We start from the raw sequence: 7,811 nt of genomic DNA, 5'->3' as shown, positions 1-7,811 counted from the left end.
TATATTATTGTTAAATTGTTGAATTTTCGAAATGTCTAAAAAAACTGTGTATGAGGGTGTAGTTTTTAATCTCACATGTTAACATGTGAGATTTTGGAAATCGAATTTCCCAGAGGAACCCACCCGAGGGATTAATAAAGTTCTATCTTATCTTATCTTATCTTATCTTATCTTAACAGAACTGTGTTTTACAATGTTATGGTGAAATATTTGCTGAGAGGATATCTTTCCATATTTAAACTTACCTCTCTTTAGCATTTGTAAGCAGCAAACTAAATGCGTTTAACACTCTAGCAGGTACACAGGTATCTAGCATTTGTTGATGTATTTCTTTATGATAATTTTCTAGTGGGAACCTATAAAGTGAGGCTGGTTTATGAAATGAACAACAATATAATAAGACTTGTTGTTAATAATATATATTTGTAATAGAGAAATTAGCTGTAAAACATCAAGTACAAAAATTGCCTTTGCTGTGATTGATTTTTGCCCTTTGATGCAAGCCGAGGTTAAATAATCTCAGAAGTCACCTTCAGGTCCTGTCGGAAATTTGGGAAAGGTATAATGATAGGCATAATAATCATCAAATAATAACATTGATTAATAAATTATGACTACTACACCTATAACTAAATCACGTTCTAATCTTCAAATCATACAAATATATATGTATATAGACATGGTATGTACAGGAATGTTGCATCTTATAATGAGAAGGGAACTTGATTAGCCTACAATACATCAGGAATAATGGACGTTATAAAATTGAAATCCTTTATCTTATATTTAGAATATTATAAATAAGAGATGTTTTTACAGTAGTGTAAAGTCTGAATTAATATTCAACGCTACAATAAGTATTATAAGCAATACATGTTTGTTTTTTTCAATTGATGATCAAATGTAACTTTTCTTAAAGTGTTTGCCACATTTTTCTTAATACATTTGATCATCAATGAAAAACTGCATTTCGTATTTATTCAGGTTTTTATTGTCCAATATGAAAATTTGTTTGATGATCTGGAAGGAGGAAAACACTTTCTCATGGCACTGTATGTGCAAGTTCGCACTTTGAGTTGTGAGAGATCTGAGCTTCTTAGATGACCATGAAGGCATCAGGTCCAGCCCCTTCTCTCAGGATCGTTCAGATGTGTTTCGTCCTCTCGGCAGTTGGTGAAGGAGGAGGAGAAGGAGCTGAACAGTTAATGTACAGGAGAACCACCGCGCCGAAAGTCTGGGAAAAGACAAGTGCCACCGTTTGATAAGCTGTTGGAAAGCCATAGAAGCTCGCCTGATTATATTTTTCTGCTTTCTAAATGCTCAGAAAGATCAGATGTCATTTTCCGAAGCACATAAGCGATGTTAAAGTCAACGGTTTACCTTGTGTTCAGGTGAGTGTAGATCCACCTCAAAGAGACTTCATGGAGTGTTAACGTTACCGTTATAGCTCAGCTAGCTTTGGTGGTTACAGTCCGCCGTTATATTTGTATGTTTACCGTTACCTTTGACCTGTGATGGACGAGTACAAGGACCGGGGGCTCACACTTCGTAACTTCGTACTGGGTTGGTATTTTTTCTGTATTTTCTTCCAGTCACGTCCGCGGCAGGACTTTTCGTTTGGTCGTCATAAGTGAAAAACGCGGAAAGAGGCTGTAAAGGAATCATGCGACAAAAATTATGAGTCGATCATCCCAAATGTGTCTGGCACTGCTATTACTACCATATTCAATATTTTATATACATGTATGTGTGTGTATATATATATATATATATATATATACCCCTTAATTATAAAAATGCGTCAACGTAAACTAGTTGACTTTGAAGTGCATTTTATTTGGAGTCTGCGCTTTCAGTTTATCCCTTATTATCTAAAAAAGTGACTTTTTTTTTTAGCGATACTGTGGCTTTTGTGATCTCAGTGTTGTCAGTTGCCAACATGTGTTTTTGCTGCTGTCAGGTCATTTCAGGCACAGCCTGTGAAGTCTGCACCCTTGGCTTTCTAGCGTATCAGTGGTTCAGAGAAGGGTATGGCCCCAGCTCTGACAAAAATCCTTAAAAATGGCCACGGGATCCACTTGTCCTCACCCCCTGCCACTGTCAGAACTGACTCAGATGGGAGAGCCATGTGCAGTATAGAGCTACAGCCTCACATGAGACCCATAGATGATGATGACAATGACCTCCAGCAGAAGATGTGGAACCTTTCTTCATTTCACTTCCTGGACTCCTGCCTACCTTTCAGCCTCTTGGACGCTTCTTCCAACCCTCCGCTTTCGCCATGCCCGCAGACATCCGACAGCCAGTGTGAGACGATGTCCCTGCCCAGTCCAAACTCCCTTGTCAACCTCCTGTCCTTCAATAAAGGCTCCAGAGATTCCCATCATGTGGCCTCAGTCTTCCCAGATGTACCGGACATGTTTTTAGTTCCTGGGCCTGAACACAATAGACAACACATTTGTCTGCCACATGGATGGAGTGCCGCTCCTGAATGCCAGCCATATGGTGGTGATGTGTACCACTCCTCTCTTAACCTTACGAGTGTTTGTCCTCCATATCCCCAAGGGGAGTTAACATCCCCGGGCCACACACATTTGTTTGCACCTCCACCTTCGCTGAGACAGGAGAAAGCAGCGGAGATGGTCTGCCCTCCCCCAGTTTCAGCGCAGCCTTGCATTGACAGGGTAAGCCCTGACCAGCTGACGTCCAGAGCTGTGCTAGAGGAAGCCGTGAAGGCGCAGTTCTCGCGGCAGACAGACCTGCGCAGCCGGGCTTTGAAACTGCGAAAGAGACTGCAGATCCTGCTAGGAGAGCAGACTGTGCGGCACTGCAACCAGCAGCTGGAGGGGCTGGCAAAACACAGTCAACATGGAGATTTGTCTTTTGACTGCTTCAACTCTGCACAAGAAAGCAGTAAACTAAGTTTTCCTTGGCTAGAGTTGCCAATAGCCTCGTCATCCTTCTCAGAGGTCGGAGAGTTCAGCCACTCCAGTCAGGTGGTACTGAGAGATCTGCAGGAGGCCTTGGACTCTGAGGCTACAGCCAGCAGCAGCTCAGATGAGGAGCCAGTGGAGGAAAAGATTCGTAGCAGGATTTCATCCATGTGAGTATCCAGGTCTGTTTTTGTTTATTCAACCAGTGCCACAGTGAGCGTGTGGCTATTACAGCTGCTGATTACAGCTAAATAAACCAGCAAGAGTGCTCAGACTTTAAAACTCCACAGAACGGCACAGCTTAACCGTTTATTCAGCTAAAGCCATATCAACAGTATATGAAAACAGGTTCCAAAACTCAGCTGTAGTGTCACTGGCAAACTGTTCTGGGATCTGGTTACCAGAAAGCAGCTGTTCTTCACAGTAAAAATCACTGCTCTTTTCTTAATTACTGTTGAAAGTTCACAGAGGTTGGCTCTGGCACTGGGCGTCTGGTCAGTTAAAAACCCGACGAGAGCAGCTTTTTAACTTCGACTGATGTAAAAGTGGAGTGAATGGATTGTCAAGTTTGCTTGACAATATGGGAAGGGCATATTAAGTCAGTATTAAGTCATGCACGGTTACAAATGCCAAGAATGACATAAGAAATCCACTCCTTCTTTTAGAATAATAGTGCGAGTTTTGGAAAAAATCATCTAAAGTGTTACGAGGTCCACCGTGCTGTTTACTTGGCCTTCAGTGAGGTTTACAGTGTGGTTGTCATAAGTGCAAGTTTTGTCCTCCCAGATGTGGGGGAGTGTTATGACATTTTTTTTACCATGCACACACACACACAAGCGCGCGCGTTCCTTTTCCATGCTGCAGTCATAACAGATTCAACAGAGCAGCCAGCTCTTTTTACCCACAGGGTAGGAAATAAACACAGTCTTTCCAACAAGGCAGCAACTTGCCAGCCATTCTGTGTGCACATTCCTCAGCTCCTCCTCTTTCTAGTGAAAAAATACTTTAAAGCGTGTGTCTAGATTCAAGGTTGAGATGTTTGTGGTGTCCTTGTTTTTGTTTTTTGTTTTTTTTGACTGAATGTGTACAATATCAAATGCAATCTTTTTAAAGCTTTAACATCTAGAAAAACTACACTTAAAAATGAAATTGCTGCTTAGTCTAGTTCCTGATTGCCCTTTTGTTTTGTTTACCTGAATTCAGGTTTTGGGCTTGGTTTGCAAGTTTGTTTGCTTTTTATTTTAGTAGCTATAACTGTTCAAAAAAACTAAGTGAATCAGGGAGATCTGTCTTGCCTACCAGGATGTTTAAAAAAAAAAGAAAAAAGGATTACGGTCACTTGGGATGATGATTCAGATGATAAACATGCATTTTTAGACGACAGGCAGTCTTTGCAGCTGGAGCTCTTGCACAGATGGGGTTAAGGGTTTATTTCAGGTCTGGAGAATAAGCGCGTGATCCTAGCCTGTGCAGTAGTTATTGAAATCTCAATATAGTTCACAAACCCTTCATCAATAAGATTCAACCTTGTTGACCCCTTAAGTTGTTTCCTGTGAGCCTGGATTCAGTCCAGAACACTAACTAAAATAATGGTTGCTGGGTCTGACAACAGTACTGAGACAGCATTGTTTGTGTGTCTGCGCGTGTGCTTTTATTTGGCCAGCTTGTGTCATCTTAGGAGTGTCAGCTTGTCCTTTGTAGAGACTGCTCTCCTCCTGCATGGAACAATGCTCCGTTCTTCATCTGTAAACCTTGCCTGGGGATTTTTTTTTAAAAAAGAATTTATGGTTGATTCCTTCTCAAAGAGGATAGGACGCTGCAGGGGAGGGGATGGGTCACTGCTCTCTTTTAGAAATGTTAAATAGTAAAGACTTTTATCATTCGACGTATGAACTTGTGAAGCGCAGATATAGTTTGACTTGAAAGAAAAAAATCACTTCCAGATGTTGCTCTGTTTTCATTTTCAAACATGCTGCACAGCAGTATTTTTCAGAGTCTAAGTGGTCAAGTTTAAATGCCAGGCACACCCTAAAATCTTGATGCTTCTGCAAGAGCCTCAAATTGGGGGGAGGGGGTCTTCTTCCTGGCGCTCCCCTCCAAAGCAGCCAGGATTCAAATATGCAATATAGAAGTATGGATGTAATGGATGCAGTCTGTGAACAAGCACAGTAACAGGTATGAAGCAGCCGTTCCCATTCTGTCCTTTCCTCTTCTCCTAATGCTCCACAAATATTCCTGGAATTTTCTCATTATACAGTTGGAGTGAGCTGCAGGGCTGCCAGGTCTGGCCATTGTCTGTGAAGGAAAAAGAGCGCCTACTGCTCAACAAAGAGACACTAGCTTGGGATTGAGTGAAACTTATTGGAGAAATAAGCCATTTTGGACATTTAATGGACTGTTTGGCTGTTTTCTTTTTTTGTTTTTTTTTTAAATTTATTTCTTTGTTTTTGTATTGACCATAAAGTGAGGCTAACTGTGTTCATTGAAGCAAACAGCACTTAGGGTATTTGATTAATCAGGGTAACAGTGAAATAGCTAACTCATAATATCAAAGGGTATTTGCCAGGTGCACTGTGTGTAGCTGCTTGCTGACTAGCCTAACCTTTTCCTCTCCTGTTTGAAGTGGGGGAGTCTCTGTCTATCCTAGCCAAGGTCCAAGAGCAATGCCATAGCAACTATTGCCCTGCTGAAGTCAGCCAACCACACACACACACACACATACACACACACACACACACACACACACACACACACACACACACACACACAAAGATAAATGCTAACTGAACAGCCTAGTGCCATGGAAACATGCTATAGACACACACCACACAAGTCAACTGTGCTTTATTCTGTGGCCTAGATAGGCTTTTGTGCTTGAGCAAAATTCTCCCCCCCCATGCTGTTTGGATGCTAAACAGTTTACATGCCTGTATAAAATAGGTCAGGTAGACAGAGCTGCAGTACAAAATTGCAGATTGATTAATCATCTTGTTCTCAGACCGACATACCTGGTTTTCATGATTGTATTCAGCGCGATGAAATAAAAATCCAAGGCTTACAGCTTTACACTCGTCTTTCTTCTTGTGGGGTTGAATGGGGGGGTATAAAGCCTTTGACAGGAATGAATATAATATTAAAGTGCTTTTGTACGGGTGTAACTGTCCTCCCCTGTCATCCATCACCCTGTCCCTCCTGCCAGCAGCAGCAGCAGCTGTGAGAAGCAGTGGCTGGAAGAGAGAGCAGAGCTGAGCAGCCGATGGACTTGGTTGGAACTGCGCTTGGCTGAACTAGAAGGGAGGATACTACAACTGGAGGGGGTCCACAAGCATATACGCTCTATGAAGGTATGACAAAAGGTGTCTGTACCAACTGACTGACAGACAGTTGGTCAGTTATATTATAGGACATTAAGCTTGCACACTTGTCAAGAAAAAGGATACAAAAAACAAACTTTCATGGATTGCCCGAGCTACAATAAGTAGTATGTTTTAATCAGTGTTTGGATCCTCTCTTCTCTGTCTTTCTGTGGATCTCTGTGTTTCTCAGGGTCGGGTGGTGCTTGCAGACTCCCAGCCACTGACTGACAGGCAGATTCAGCAGACCCTGCTGAAGGAAATGGCAGGTTTATCCTGCACAGCTTCTGATCCGGACAACGAACCCTGCAGCCCTACACGGCTTCTGCACAATATAGAGAGACAGGTAGGAGGGAGGGATTATTACTTGCACCTCTGATACCAGGCATGAGTTTAAAATAAAGAGGATTAGTAATCTAGAATTATAGATGCTGTTTTAGGAGATTACCCTTTTCTGTCTTGTGATCTTTCATATCCCAATGTCAGGTTGAGAGGATTAAACTAATTAATTATGGTATGCTTACTTTCTGACCTTTGTGGTAATATGCTAAATTAGAGGCTGCAGGTCAAATGAATGAATTTGTGCTTTATGAAGTCGACCGTTAAGTAATAAGTCTGTAACTATGAAATTGCTTATTTCTTTTTTGCAGCTGTTGAAGCTCAGATAGTAGCTGACATCTGGCTATGTATTTAAGATGGTGCACACTCTTGATTACGGATGGGTATCGTTTAGGTTTTATCCGATACCGGTACTTTTGAAACGGTGCCGGTGCTTAAACGGTGCTCGAAACGGTGCTTAAAGAATGGAGAACACAGACTTTGTCCAAAAACTTCTCATGTTTAGCTCTTTTTTTGTAAAAAGATAACAATGTTAACCTTTTCTGCAGCTATAGGGGATTTATGGCATCACTCTTGGCTGGAAGCAGTGCTTAAACAATGGAAAAAAACACCAATTTTGTCCAAAAATCTCTCATGTTTAGCTGTTTCCCACTTTTTCTTTGGTCATTTTAGCCTTTTTGGCCAGGGTGAAGGGAGTACCTGCCATCAAACAAGAAGACAGCCGCATGTAGCTATGATGATGTTTGCTAGTTCACCTTACGTGTATTAATGTAATAACGTGGTTAGCCTACTCAACGTAAATTACACACGAACAACATTAAGCTACTCGCCCAGAGAAGAACGGCTGCTGCTGCCATCATCATCTGTCATCATTTCTGCTACACTGGCAGGGCTAGGGGCCAGGACTCTCCTCTTCGGGTTCTTGGGGGATCCGATAACAGGCACCACACCCACAGTAGATGTGCACGGTGTGAGGTCTCGCAGCAAGCTATCAAATACTGTGCATTTCTTGGCTTTCAAAAAAACGCTATGCGTCGCCAGGTGTTTCATCAGATTCGAGATGTTACCTCCTTTGCACAGTATCAGCTTAAAGCACTTGTTGCAGGCTGCTGAGTTTGCATCTTTTGCTGTGAAGTACAGCCAGACTTTTTATTCTGTAGCTCTGCTCTAAAAGAACGTACGTACC

This window comes from Haplochromis burtoni, unplaced genomic scaffold (assembly GCF_018398535.1).
Source record: "Haplochromis burtoni strain Fernald_Lab_line unplaced genomic scaffold, NCSU_Asbu1 Contig_202, whole genome shotgun sequence".
NCBI classification, from domain to species: Eukaryota; Metazoa; Chordata; class Actinopteri; order Cichliformes; family Cichlidae; genus Haplochromis; species Haplochromis burtoni.
The sequence above is the reverse complement of the archived record's forward strand: the minus strand, read 5'-3'. Positions refer to the sequence as shown.